The sequence below is a fragment of the Pavona decussata genome, unplaced genomic scaffold (assembly GCF_977016875.1).
Source record: "Pavona decussata unplaced genomic scaffold, jaPavDecu1.1 SCAFFOLD_270, whole genome shotgun sequence".
NCBI classification, from domain to species: domain Eukaryota; kingdom Metazoa; phylum Cnidaria; class Anthozoa; order Scleractinia; family Agariciidae; genus Pavona; species Pavona decussata.
In genome coordinates, this window is record NW_028145672.1 from 735,001 (window position 1) to 749,865 (window position 14,865).

A 14,865-nucleotide genomic window follows, 5' to 3' on the forward strand; every position below is an offset into this window, starting at 1 on the left:
AGTATGTCAGCAATAAATGTTCTTTTTTCAGCAGCATAATCAGTGTTTGCATTGCATGGAAACAAGGTTTTTACTTGTCATAATAATTATTAATTAAATAGCGATTAGAAGCAGGGTCTTCTATCAAAAGAATTTTCTTATAAATAGGTAAAGATGACAATTTACAGTATTTTCATATAGATTCCAGGGAAAGCACAGTGGATTATGTAACTATTAGTTTGTACCAAGTAGGAGTAATGTACTGTAGAACCAAGTGGGGTAGAGTTCCTTCCCTCTAAAAATGTGAAAGTATCACCTTGAGTTTTAAGTATAATTTCCATCCTGGCTAGGCTTGTCCTAGCCTTGAATACCAGCTGTTGTTCAGGGCCTAGTTGTTCAAAAGTCAATTAACATTAATCTATGATAAAAAGTTGATCAAGGTTTTTCTGTCACTCATTTTAAATGGTCAAGCTTAAGGTTAAGAAAAGTCATAGTCAAAACTGAGGAACAAAAATCTTTTGGGAGAATCTTTATTGATTAGCAGTAAATTAAACTCCAATCAAAGTTCATGTTAATCCAGGATTAGCTTAATCAGGCTTTGAGCAACTGGGCCCAGGGTAGCAAGCCTGTGCTCCTCCATTGGGAAGGATGTTTTGGAGCCAAGGGTGTGGCAGAAATTGGTCCAGTCAATCCTGGCTGCAAACAGTAATAGTTTCCTTGCACTAGAATAGCAATTTTAAAAGAAACTTTGCCTACAGCTGTTTTAGTTTTTGGTTTGCCAATGATTAAAAAGTGCCCTTTAAAGTTTTAAACTGTGAGTAAAAAAACGCTGTAGGTAACGTGCTTGGTGCTGGTTACATGTGTTTGCTTTATATTTTGATTGGTTCATTGCACTGTTTGCGTCTGTTGTGATTGGTCAGAGTAATTACTTTGGTTTTGGAATTTACGACACTTGATTGAAAACCGCTCTAAATGAAGGGATGGTCATGCCTTAGTACATCCTACTTATACTTTAATGGGAGTAGTGGAGGAACTTCTGTTCCTCAACTGCAGAGTCTTACAAAACTACATGTACATTGTAGCTTTCAAAGATTGTCTTATATGCATGTACAATGTAGTTTGGTGCATTTACAAAATAATGACTTTAGGCTGATCTAGACAATTCATACCGACTCACCAGCCCAACTACAGTGTAATACTAAAGCAGGTTGAATTCCATGGGACAATTTACAAGTACAATTTGTTGGCTGCAAGTTTCTGGTTGTGTAGCAGGCATGGGGCAAAAATTTGCCTGCAATTAAAAAACTCAGTGGTAGTGCCACAGATTTTTGTAAATCAGGGTGATTTTCGTACCTTCACTCATTTTCTTTGTTGAATGAGGCAACATCTGCCTGATTAATCAGTGTGTGTTAATTAGCCTTTGCTTTAGAATACAGTATAACAAAGACTTGGAAACAAAAACTTTATTTTGGGTTTACGAAAAGAAGTATTTGAGGTTTGGAAGGTACATGTACAATACCGCTGTAACTTGACAGTCATGACTCGATCCTTGAAACTCAATACTTGTGTCTTGAACGTCTCAACGTTCCAGTTTTGAGACGCGAGAATTGAGGATTAAGTATCAAGGATAGAGGATCGAGAATTTAATGCCATCAGGTAACTGGTAAGATCATGCTGGCTGTACGTAAAGAACCTTTTCTCAGCTCAGATGATTGCGTCCTTGGTCAGGGATGTTAAACCATTGACCTTGTCTCCTAGTACCTTGTTTGGTTTGTTCCATCTGTAGGGGATGTTAAAGAACTTAAAACACTCTTTAAAGAGTGTAGGGGATGTTGTCTTAGGTTGCTTTGGTCTGGACTTGTTTCAGTGAAGGGGGCTTATGTGACTTGTACCCTAGGGCTGGGTTGTTGGAAGCATGATTAGCGCTAATCCAGGTTAACTACCAGGACAACTTTTAGGTTTTGTTCCGAGTTATCCCAGGATTAGAGCTAATCTGGCATCGAACAATTCAGCCCATGACAGTGAGTTAAACCCACCAGCAGCCTGACTAGGTCTCCCACACAGTATTGTAAAGCTAATTTCATTGTTCTGTGGTATAAAATAATTCATAATCTTGAGTGAAACAAGGTAAACTGCTTTGGTCAAAGCTTATTGGAAATTTGAATTACATTTAACAGGCTTTTGAGTAGAGATTATTGGTTTATGTGAAAGGACAACAAAGTGAGGCTGTCCGTTTTTTGGAGGAAGAGAGATTTTTGGACACAAGAAGTGTTAAAAATTGTACATGCAAAGAATAATTTTTATAACTCGGCTCAATTGAGAACCTGTACTTGTCAAGTGCATGTTTCAGGGCAAGAAATGAAATATTGAAAATTGTTGTTTTTGAAACATTGCATGGAACTCGCATTTATTTTTTAGCCAGCAGGGTTGCCAATTTTGTTTGAGGGTGGACATGATTATATACCTTTAAACTTTTCACATATTGTTCTTTCATAGTGAAAGAGCTTTAAGCTTGTGCTTTTAATTTTTAGTGCAGGCAATTATTTTTGCGTTCTTTGTGATTCATTTGAAATCACAGATAGTTGTTGCCAGTTAAGAAATATAATTTGCACTGTAAAATTTACAAGAGAAATTAGAACTTGGCTTTTTGTAAGCCAATATAACTGTGATGCTTAGGTTTGGATCTCAATCTGTTAACCCTTTAAGCCCTAACAGCGATCAGTATCAAATTTCTCCTTGTAATATCAATACTTTTTCAACTCCTGAGGTCATGAGAATTTAGGGTGTGATCACCCAATTTTCTTGATAGTTTAATAACTTCTCCCCAGTACTTTTATAAGAAAAGTATGGGGACAAGATAGGAGAATTTGCTATTTGATATTAGGGGTTAAAGGGTTAATGTACAAAATGGTTTGTTTTCATCTGCCAGCTGTCCTGATGGCAAGTTGATTGCCAAATTACTAACCGGGAAGAAAATAAGGCAATTATTAATATTTTTTGATGACTTTGACTACACTTCTTAATCAATAATGTTATTATTGTATCGTTCTCTTTTTTTGGTGCTAATAAAATTGGAATTTGAAAGTATCGTCTTTGTCTTTCAATATTCTCAAACTGACTGATTACAGGAACCCATTACTGCCGATTATTCATTCAAGTATACGCAAGTCATTGCGACAAAATAATTTGTCACATGGGCAGGTACTGATATTCAGTAAAGGCCATTGGGGAGTATATCTTCACATACAATCAATATTCCCATTTTCCCCAGGTTTGTTAATTATTTGTCATGAAATGGACCAATCAAAGTTACTAGATTTGACTTGGTGCGCATGTGTAAAAAGGGCTGTGTGGTATCACAGGCAGATATCTTTACATCAACCTGATTGGCTGAATGAAAATCCTCTCATGTTTCCCCTTTTCTAGCCTTTAACTTCCCTTAATTCATCTTGACCCCCCCGCCCCCCTCACAGGGTGTGGTCGAGCCGTTTTGGTCCGAAATAGGGTATAGATTTGAACCAATGTAACCTGGAAATTATTGTTCTGCAAAAGAAGATAATCAGAATAATATCTAAAGTTTCTTTTGATGCTCATACCGGTGTTCTTTTTAAAGAACAGGAGATTTTAAAATTCTCTGACATTTATTTATACCAAATAGGTAAATTTATGTATCTTTTTAAAAGAAGCTTACTTCCACATTATTTTCGTGATATGTTTACTCTTGCAAGCCAGATACATTCTTATAATACAAGAAATTCCAACCTTTTCTATATACCTTATTGTCGAACTAATCTTTGAAAATTCTTTATTCGGTTTCAAGGTCCTACGTTTTTCAACTGGCTAAGTCGTGAAATTCAAAACAGTGAAAGTATCAGTTTGGCAAAAGACATAAAAAATTCCTTCTTTCTTAGTAAATTCAGTCTTTGTTGAGCTACACACCTTTTCTTTTTTTCTTTCTTTCTTTTTTTTTCTTCTTTAAAAAAAATTTAATTGGAATTTTCATTCAGTACCCTTAACTTCTATGGTTTATCCTATAGTTCCAGGAAGCCTATAGTTAATAAGCTTCCGGTCTCTATATAGGCTTCCTAGCCTTTAACACATTTGATCTTGTAAATAGTTCAGTAGGAATATTGTCTATCATCTTTAATGTATTTATGTTGTTTTTGTTCGGTTAATGGCAAAATAAATTAATTGAATTGAAAAACAGGTATGCATGGAGTTTACAGAAACGGTTTGGATTCTAGAAAACAGGGCCCGGGTGTTCGAAAGTTGATTACAGTAGAAACCCGCATATAATAACCTAGAATTTTCGAGGTCAGGCTGAACAGGTTCTTATATTTTAGGGTAGTTTTTCACAATTCAGGCTGATTAGGTTCTTAAGGACGGTGCCTACTAATACAGAAGTATTTTTGCGCGGTTTATGACTATGTGGGAAAAGCAGATCTTAGCAAGGCCTATTGGAATCCAAATAGAAAATTCGGGGTAACTACGCATCTTTCAGAGATAATTAAGCAACAATATCTCTAAAAAGCTCCAAAATATAAAGAAATGCATGGGATTTTTTCCTAAATTGAAGCTTAGTTATCTCTTAAAAATGCGTGGTTACCCTCAATTTTCTTTTGAGATACGAAAAGCATTTGGTAAGTTCTGCTTTCTCCGTATAGTTTTAAACCGTGCAAAAATATTCCTGTATTAGTAGGCACCACCTATAGGAAACCCGAGTATCTCGCGATGCGCAGAACGTATGCGCAGTAACAATAGTAGGCACCGTCCTTGATAGGTTCTTATTTTTCAGAGGTTGTCGTAGTGTAACCATTGGCAGGAATATTGTACTACTAATACAAAATGGTTTAGCACTTGTATTTTCGACAACAAAAATGCTTGCCTTGTTTGCTAAACAATAACATACAGAATTTTGACCATCAAAATTGGAGTGATTGTTTTTGTATAAGAACCTATTTTTCTTTGCCAGGCTCCACAGGTTCTTATATTTTTGGGTATTTAAATGCCAAATTTCAGCCTGTAAGTTCTTATATCACTAGGTTCTTACATGTGGGTTTTTACTGTAAGTCAAAACTAAGGGACAATAATCATTTTGAAGAATCTTTATTGATTACTGTTGATTAGCAATTAAATTTGAATCAAAATTCACTTTAACCCAGGATAAGCTTAATCGGGCTTTGAACAACTGGACCCTGGTCTGACTATACTTTAGTTTGAAATAGGGAGCGGGGGAGGGGGTCGGTTTAGGATAGGATAGGATAGGATAACTTTATTTATACACGGTATTTCCATCAGCTACTTAATTATCATTATCGACTGAACTATCTGTCTGCCTAACTAGGATTATAAAAGTTAAAAAATAATAAAGCAATAAATGCTGCTTTTCTTGGAGGCCGTGCTTAAAATCGTACTTATAACTGTTGCGTCTCAATTTAGTCTCAATTTTTTTTGTTATATATCTAACCAATGACTTACCGAATTGCTTGCAGTTTTCACAGACTAGGACGTACGCTGACGATACCAGCTTGACGTTTGCTAGTACTGACGTTACCCACTTAAATAATTGTCTTAATTGTGATCTAAGCAAAGTGTACACTTGGTTATCAGCCAACAAGCTTACTTAAACCTAACAAAAACGGAGTTTATGCTAATTGCATATAGGCAGAAGTTATCGAATATTTCAGAGAGACCCTCTCTAACTATAAATGACATGACTGTGGAGCAGGTAGTATCAGCCAAATCTCTTGGGGTCTACATCGACTAAACTTTAAATTGGGAATGTCATATTGAAAATATCTCTAAAAAGATTGCTTCCGCCGTTGGTGCAAATAAGCGCATAAGACATCCGAATCTCATTTAATATTTTAATCAATGTTTATCATAGCCTTGTTCAACCTCAGTTCAACCTGGAGTTTGGCATCAACTGCTCCAGCTTCTGGAAAGTTCCGCTAACTTAGCGGACCCGTAGAGTGTTTTTTTCAACCCTTTTTGTTTATTTTCTTGTTTGGTGGTAATGGCTAGTGTAAACTTGCCCAATATGTGCATTATATTAATACCATTTCAAACAGCGTTCAAAGTTGAGAAAAATTAAACTGTCGTTGAGAAACATTCTGCGCGGCAGTTTTCGGTACTTTGAGTAAGAGGGGTCTGGCCCTTTTTTTAATCGCGCTGTTATGTTAAAGTCTTTCAACTGTTTGTGGCAACGAAAAAAACCGCAGGAAAAATCGTTTGCAGGAAACGTTGCACGAGGCATTTTATTTGTTCGTGCAATTTGTGCCGAAATCGTTTCTGTGAGTCAAATAGTTTTTGAATTTGCAGGGAACTGTTCGTCCAAGAAGCGAAAACTCGACTCAGTTTTTTCGTTAAAATTAACATATTTTTTCATAAACAGCGCTAGTTTTATATGACGAGCAACACTTCACGTGCAGTTCGTGCAAAACCATTGAAGTGTGTTGCGATGTGTCGTGCGTTGCTACTAGTAATAAACGCAATGAGCCAATCAGAGAGGAGTATGGAGCACGTGGGATAATGTGGTGCGCTTGTCAAACTCGTCTTTGAAACTTGTTCAAATTTATTCAAATTTGACTTTTTGCCACACAACTCAGGCTGCGGTGAACAGAAACATGTCCGCCTTCTTTCGTCGGAAAATCGACGAGAATAGCAGTAAAGCACCGTGAATTCAGCCGCACATTTGAAGACTAATATACAGGACGACAGCAGGTTAGTTGCAGTTTTCACGCTTAAACATTTTGCGTCGTTTCGGCTTATTCTTTCACACATGCATGCTTGTCAAAGGACTTCTCATCAGATTTGCTTCTGTGAATTTTTAATTTTCTGCGGCCTGTTTGTTTATTTCAGTTTTCATTGCAACGTTTGATGTGAACCGTTGTACATTAAGCTCTCTTATTCGTTTCAGAAATTTCAAGAGCAAAAGAAGAAAATTCAGAGTTTAAGTTGCCGTCCAAAGCACGTTGTCAGGTCGGCACTTGCGCCTGAACAACAGTACGCTGATTTTAAAGCCTTAGAAATTTAAAGGTAAGTCTTCTTCTAATTTTCTAGACGTAACTAATCGATAATCAATGAGCGATCGATGGGTAATTATTGGCCATGATCGATGGGTAATCAATGAACAAAAATTTTGTGGCCTATCGATGTCATCGATTATTCATTGATGCTAATGACTATTCATCGATTTCCTATTGATTATCCATGGAAAACTCATTGATTACACATGTATCACTTTAATACGCCCCACGTCTATTACGATTTTCCGGCATTTTCCTTATTATAACTGACTTTCCTGTTATAAATCTTTACGTGAATCAATGGTTCGCGAGAATAATAATAGGAAAAGAGGAATTGTACATGGAAGGTTAAAAGGGGAAAGTAATTGAATTCAAAGGCCGAAATCCAAGAATCGTCTTTATTCTTAAACTATTTATACAATGTGTAGGCCATCTATGAGAAAAACAAGACGTCATGTATCTTATTGATTTGATGGACAGTGAAATGACCGAAAATGAAATGTTCATAAGGTCGAGCTGTCTGTTTCACCGCTATCAGAGTCTGGAAAATATGCGTGTAAATTTTAGACAAGTTTCCTGCCGGGGTAAAAGTTTCCCGTCTAATGCCGTTGTTTCGATCTATTAATGTAAATATGAAATTGCTTTTATTTCCGTTGTTTTCGATTTGGTATGGTTTGTATAGCCACGACTATATTGATGACTAATCGTTGTCATCTATAAGTAACAATGCAAACAATGACTGAAAATTTTGTGGCCTATCGATTATTCATCGATTACTCATAATATTTTATCGGTAATAGAGCGGTTTCCAGTTGAGTGTCGTCAAACCAAAACCAAAGTAATTACTCTGGCCAATCACAACAGGTGTAAACAACACAACGAGCCAATCAGAATTTGAAGCAAATACATGTAACTGGCGCCAAGCGCGGGAAAACGCGTGCGGCGAAAACACGATTGGTTTTGGTTTGGATTCCCATTGGTTGAGAAAGAGGGGCGAATTTTTTAACCAATCACAGGGCGTAGTAATGCAAAACCAAAGCAAATGCGAAATTATTTTCGACACTCAATTGAAAACCGCTCTAATCAATGACTAATCAACTGATTACCCATCGATTACCTATTGATTACTTTTTGAAAACTCCAGTTGTTTAGTCCGCATTTGTTGCATTCTAAGAGTCGTTAGATACAATCATCCAGGTGTAAGAGGTGAACTTGAAAACATCTCTATTTCGCCTATATTTTGAATTCAAAGTTTATTTTTTGGAAACAAGTTTACAGCATAACTAAACATGGAAAAAGCTTTGCATGAGTTTCTTTGCTTAACGTAATTAATACACCTGGTGGACAAAAATGTCCTTTGATCATTATCGGCTTAACTAAAACAGAACGATGATAACGATATAATGAAATTGTTTTGCTCTTAATTTTTAGTTTTTCTGGGACTCCTGAGTAGATACCACAGCGGAAGACTTTGCCGCTTTAACATTACAGTGAAATATCCTGAGTATCCGTGGCTCCAATGCATCCAATGTCACAGCACACCCAACGGTCTTCACGCTTATGATCAGCTTCAACCCCATGGCACGCACGCAAATGGTTATGTCCAGTACCACAGTACACCCAATTACCAGTTGCAGAACCATAGCCCAACACCCAGTTGCCAGCCTCCAAACCATGGTTCCCTATTGGCCAATCGCTCGTCCAATTACTTCAGCCTTCCCTCAGCTTCGCCTCAACCAATCAAGGCAAAGAACACATCTTCAATATGGGCAGGAGCCCATTGGTCAGTCTTTTCTTTGTGGGTTGGGAATGGGGGGTAAATAGGAGCTCTGGATGAACCTTACAAAGCACACTTTATACACACACGTTCGGCCAGAAGTCAGCGGACTTATTTTTCGGCTTAATTTAACTGTAGTTAACTAGTTAATAGGTCCCCTGGGTATGGTTCGCGAGCCTCCCCTTAAAATTCCCTGTGGGTTGGTATTCGGCTAGGTATCGGATTTCATTCAGTCGTAATTTTTTTTTACAAATTATTCGTCTTTTGTTCGATGTTTTTTCGATCGGCACATTTTTTCTCCAGTTCATCGGCTTCAACGTCGACTTTTTTTCGGAAACACTGCTCGTTATCGTCATCATCGTCTCCGTGGCGTTCTCCCGCTTAGTTGCGCGAAATTGATATATCACGCTTCACTTGACAGTCCAAGCGCTGTAAAAAGTGAGGTTTTTCATCGTAAGGTTCAACCAGACTAATTAAATAGCAGAATTTAGTAAACTGGAGACGCAAGGCCATTCAGCTTCTGTAGGGAGACCTTATTTGGCCACTCCTTGCAAGTTTAATGGTTTCTCTAGTTTCAGGTACGGCAGGTAGATAGTTAGCCAGGCTTGCAGTTTTGGACGGCTATTGTCTTTCTGACGCGCCCCGTAATTGCCCAGAAAATTATCGATATCGGATCTGCACGCAAGATATAACGAACAAAGGTGGTAGCCTAGCGCCAAATTTGCGAGCGTAGATCAGTTCTTAGGAAACTCGTGACTTCATAGCACTATTCAGACCGGCTTTTTGCTTGTTGAGTGTTTTTTTTTTACCTACTGGAAGCGCTCCTCCCCTCCCAACCCACTGCATTTCGCCGGTCTGAATGGAGTTATAATAGTTAGTGGGGCATAATGGGACAATACATAGACCTTACTTTAAATACGTAGCCTTCGAGATATTCTACGACGGAGAATCATCACAGCATCTGGAGCCGCACTATAGGCAGTCCAACAGTTAACAAAGATCTAGATAGTCCAGTAGTTTCAGGGTTATAAAGTGACAGGCATTTAGAAGGTTTTTCTTGCTATGGCAGCGTGGACAATGAGACTAATACGAAAGCCAATTCGTCATAAGCGAATTCACGTATATCTGTTTCTTTGTTGATCTTGCCTGGTGGGAGGAGTCTTCTCTGCAAATGAGAAAGGCCTGCATTGCACCTTGTGGGCGAGAGAGTTTAGATCGTCTACAAATCGTAGGCGTACGTAGTCTTCACAACCTATGGAGACTGGTATGGTACGAAACGTCCCTCAAAGACTTCACTGGTTCTGTACTGGTACAACGCTGGCACTGTATTGGCACTGCTTTGGTGCCGGCCGGTCGAAGAAAGAAGTCCAAAGATCATCTCACACCATGGGTAAGCTTAGGTAGCTAAGGCAGTCAGTGAAAGTAGACGAGGTAGTTGCCAAAACGGCGATGGAAGAAGACGACGAACAAAGGATCCCGACCCGAAGAAGGTAATAATTAATATCAAATCTTTTGCACTATGAACGTATTTGACTACCACGCACTACGTTAAATTTTCCTTTAATTGGCCTGGCAATGAGTGTTTGGCTGGAAATGAAAAAGACGTATTAGCATCCATCCTGAAGTGATTATTGTAACTGTGGTACAACTACCTTCTTGTGCAAAAGGTTTGTTTCTCGAATTAGAAACAAGAGTGTAGATATTACAGATAGCATATAGTAGTAATAATAACGGCTTTATCACAGCTGTTTTAACTTGTGTTGCAGGACAAGCTTCAAGATTGGTGCTTGTGAATCTGTGAGTAAGATTAGATTCAAGGGAAAGGAAGAGTCTCATAGTATTGGCGCTAATTAGGATTTTTAAGAGGATTGCAATCGTGTGCTTGGGGCTTCACCGAAGCAAACTCCCAGCAACGCCTGTTAAACCTGCTGTATTGTAAGTGATATCAAATAGTGCGTTTTCGTGGCGGCGTAGTTTGGATACGACCACTGAAATTTCATCTTTAACCCGAAAATTGCTTTAATGAGTCGATTAGAATTTGCATTATCTAGAATTTAGGGCTGTTTCCTTTCGCATTTGCGCAGACTAAGAGGGACAAGGTCTTTGACAACTTAAAAAATTCAGCCTCATAAATTGGATCCCTGTAGTTGTATTCGAATGACGCTGTCGTGAAAACGTGCTATTGGCCGGCCGGCACCCGTCCCAGGTAAGACTTGTCGTCCATTCAAGCCTAACATCGCCCGCCTTCGCTCCAACTACGACAGGGGATTGCAACGGAACCGCTACACCATGGCGTGAGGTACGTGGGTTAACCACGTGATACAGCCACGAAGCTGTATCACACTGGAAGATAACACCAGTTCCCGATCACTGCTAAAAAAAATAGTCCGTGTTACCAAATAGTACTTCCGAAACACATCGTCGTAGAAAGCATTGGTAGGAAATGATATTATCTTCCATAAAAGGTCAGTCCGGATTTCGATTCGAACTTTCGCTCTAATTCGGCCTTTGAATTTTTTTCCCGGCTTTTTGTTACTATTCCGGTCAATTCGGCTTTCGGCTTCGAGCACAGTTCCTGTGGTGCACGCACGAGCTTGGTATCAGCTTTCTCGATACCAAGCCATGGCTGATCCTTGCGTACCGTCCAGGGGCCCTGGAGTGTTCCATTTACTCGGGCTGTCACGTTTTACGGACACAGGAGCACTCTTTGGTTTTCCTGGACGCTAAATTTTTCATTCAGGAGCGCACCCTGTCGTATATTTCATTTAGGTCCTAGGCTTGTGGCTTAATTAACATTACTTTAAGAAATTATGTAACTATTACACTTAGGGAAATAAAACTAAAAAACTGTGTCTTGTGTCTTTATTCTTTAACTGCGCTACTTAACTAAACAGTACTAACGCAGTTATTTTATTTCAGGAACAATACTAACCAAATGATTCGGTTTCAGGGAACTATGTAACTATTACACTTGCGGAAATAAATCTAAAAAACTGCGTCTTGTGTCTTTATTTTGCGTCGTGTCTTTATTTTTTTAACTGCGGTTACTTAACTAAACAGTACTTACACAGCTATTTTATTTCAGGAACTAAACTAACCAAATGATTCGGTTTCAGGAAACTATGTAACTATAGTACATGTAGGGAAATAAATCTAAAAAACTGCGTCTTGTGTCTTTATTTTGCGTCGTGTCTTTATTTTTTTAACTGCGGTTACTTAACTAAACAGTACTTACACAGCTATTTTATTTCAGGAACTAAACTAACCAAATGATTCGGTTTCAGGAAACTATGTAACTATAGTACATGTAGGGAAATAAATCTAAAAAACTGCGTCTTGTGTCTTTATTTTGCGTCGTGTCTTTATTTTTTTAACTGCGGTTACTTAACTAAACAGTACTAACGCAGCTATTGTATTTCAGGAACAATACTAACCAAATGATTCGGTTTCAGGAAACTATGTAACTAGTCCTCGTAGGGAAATAAAACGAAAAAACTGCGTCTTGTGTCTTTATTTTGCGTCGCGTCTTTATTCTTTAACTGCGGCTACTTAACTAAACAGTACTAACGCAGCTATTTCATTTCAGGAACAATACTAACCAAATGATTCGGTTTCAGGAAACTACGCAACTATTACACTTAGGGAAATAAAACTAAAAAACTGCGTCTTGTGTCTTTATTCTTTAACTGCGGCTACTTAACTAAACAGTACTAACGCAGCTATTTCATTTCAGGAACAATACTAACCAAATGATTCGGTTTCAGGAAACTATGTAACTAGTCCTCGTGGGGAAATAAAACGAAAAAACTGCGTCTTGTGTCTTTTTTTTTTGCGTCGTGTCTTTATTCTTTAACTGCAGCTATTTAACTAAACAATACTAACGCAGAGATTTTATTTCAGGAACAATACTAACCAAATGATTCGGTTTCAGGAAACTATGTAACTAGTACACTCGTAGGGAAATAAAATTAAAAAACTGCGTCTTGTGTCTTTATTCTTTAACTGCGACTGCTTAACTAAACAGTACTAACACAGATATTTTATTTCAGGAACAATAATAACTAGATGATTCGGTTTCAGGACACAAACGACGATTTTTTTCTTCAAAAGAGTCAACGTCTTTTCCGGCGACAACAGCTACGACATTCAATGGATGCATTTGATTCGGTTTCGAGAAACAAACGACGACTTTTTTCTTCAAAAGTGTCAACGTCTTTTTCGGCGACAACAGCTTCGACGCATTTTGCATGATTTGCGACTTTTCTAAGCAAGAGTCGCATGAATGTAAAAGCCATAAAATGGCACTTCATTTCTTAAAATAAAACTCTGAAAAACAAACAAAAGACTGGATGCGTGTTTTATCCGTGTCCTTTTGTGGTTTTTAAGGCAACTAACGTTTTAGTTTCAGGTCGAAAATTCAAATCATCTGGATTTTGGAGACTTCAGAGTACCTCGGATTCGTCTCCACTTGTGAAGCTTCCGAAGACGTCTGGAATTTTCTTTTTTCTTCTCCATCCGGCGTAACTTTTTTTGGAATGCGAAATGAATTAAGATGCGTCAAGTCCACTTACGGCGATAAGATGGATCATCCAGTTCCTCCGACAGGAGCTTACAGTGTAGACGTTCTTGCCCTACGTTATGATCTACTTACTGAAGCTTCGGAAGACGTCCAGAAAATTTTCCTTTTTTTTTCGTCTCCATTCGGCGCGACGTTGTTTTGGAATGCGTATGATCCACTTGCCGAAGCTTCGGAAGACGTCCAGAGAATTTTACTCTTTTCTTCTCCATCCAGCGTGATTTTTTTTCGAATGTGAAATCAAGACGCATCCAGTCCACTTACAGCGATCAGAAAGATCCTCGCATTCCTCCGTCCGGAGAACACAGTTGAGGCGTAACAGATGTCCAATGATGAAGGTCTTCCACGCGTACCACCATCTGTATTTCTGATTATTGAATCCTAAGACGGAGAATTCACCAGTTTTTTTCATTTTGATGTGCATAACACACATCGATGTGAGTGACGCTCAAGATCCACGACATCGAACTCGAGAGGTAAGCCAGATTTTATTTTTTTCCTCTCGTTTTTACAAATGATACTCTGTACTCTTTCAGTTCCTATTCCGTGCGACGTCGCTTTGCCAACAGCCACTTTTGAACTCCATTTTTTTTATCAACTGAAGGCTAACTGCTTCTCAGATGGCTTCGGAGCAGGTACACAAAACTGTAAGTATAGCTAGCATAAGGAAACTTGTGATTTTCAGACTCGATCATTACACCGGAATGGATAACAAGGAATGGATGACGAGTCTTAATGATTCGTGCAACCCAGTGTTTGTAAGCCCCTTGATGGCCGGCTCAGCGTTGCAAACCAGTTAATATTCTCAAGAAATGTTTAGTACTTTGTAGAAACTCTAAGAAGCTGTTATCTCAAGAACACAGACAGCTGACTTAATGAGATTCCAACCCAATGTTTTGTGATAATGTTCAGTGTTCCATGCAAGATATCAGAAGAGCTTTTCTGTAGCTTCATTCATGAATGAGATTCAAACCCAAGTGGCTTCTGTGGTACTGATAAATTGCGTTAATGCTATTTAACTGAGATATTTGAAGCAGGTCAGCAGGTTAGAAAAACCGGTCAGTACCTAAACAATGGGATTCAAACCCAGTCAGTGGGCTCAGACAGTGGTAATGAGTCGCTTCTCCACTGATTCTGTTATTTTATGTTGGACATTTAAGGAAGTTCAGAAGCTCAAAACAATTGCTGTAGCTTCAGATCAAGTGGGATTCAAACCCAATTGACCTATGGTAGTGGTTCTTTTTTCTACTAATTGTGCTGTGTTAAGTTTGACATTGAACTGAAAGCAGGTAAAGCAACATACAGCTGGAGAAAGATCCGTGAAGCCTCAATCAGACTGGATTGACACCCAAGTGATAGCTGGTAACTGCTTCACTTTTCTTCTATTTGTGTTCTAGCGGGTACAGGTAAGACGGATTAACAAGATAAATAGCCCAAACAAACCGTGGCTTCAATCAAATGAGATTCAAACTAAGTTGGCCTTTGGGGTTCTTATTTACCTTTCT

The 14,865-nt window shown here is 38.4% G+C and overlaps 2 protein-coding genes across 3 annotated transcripts in view; one reads left to right on the forward strand and one right to left on the reverse strand.

Moving 5' to 3' along the window:
• The window catches only part of LOC146455759 (uncharacterized), an 8,785-nt gene extending 5,719 nt beyond the window's left edge, over positions 1-3,066 (forward strand). For both annotated transcript variants that reach the window (XM_085093870.1, XM_085093871.1), the window contains exon 2: positions 1-3,066. This exon is cut by the window's left edge and continues 2,106 nt beyond it. The gene's annotated coding sequence lies outside the window, so the exon portion shown is untranslated.
• The window catches only part of LOC146455756 (Golgi-specific brefeldin A-resistance guanine nucleotide exchange factor 1-like), a 111,329-nt gene that overhangs the window by 19,684 nt on the left and 76,780 nt on the right, over positions 1-14,865 (reverse strand). The window lies entirely within an intron of this gene.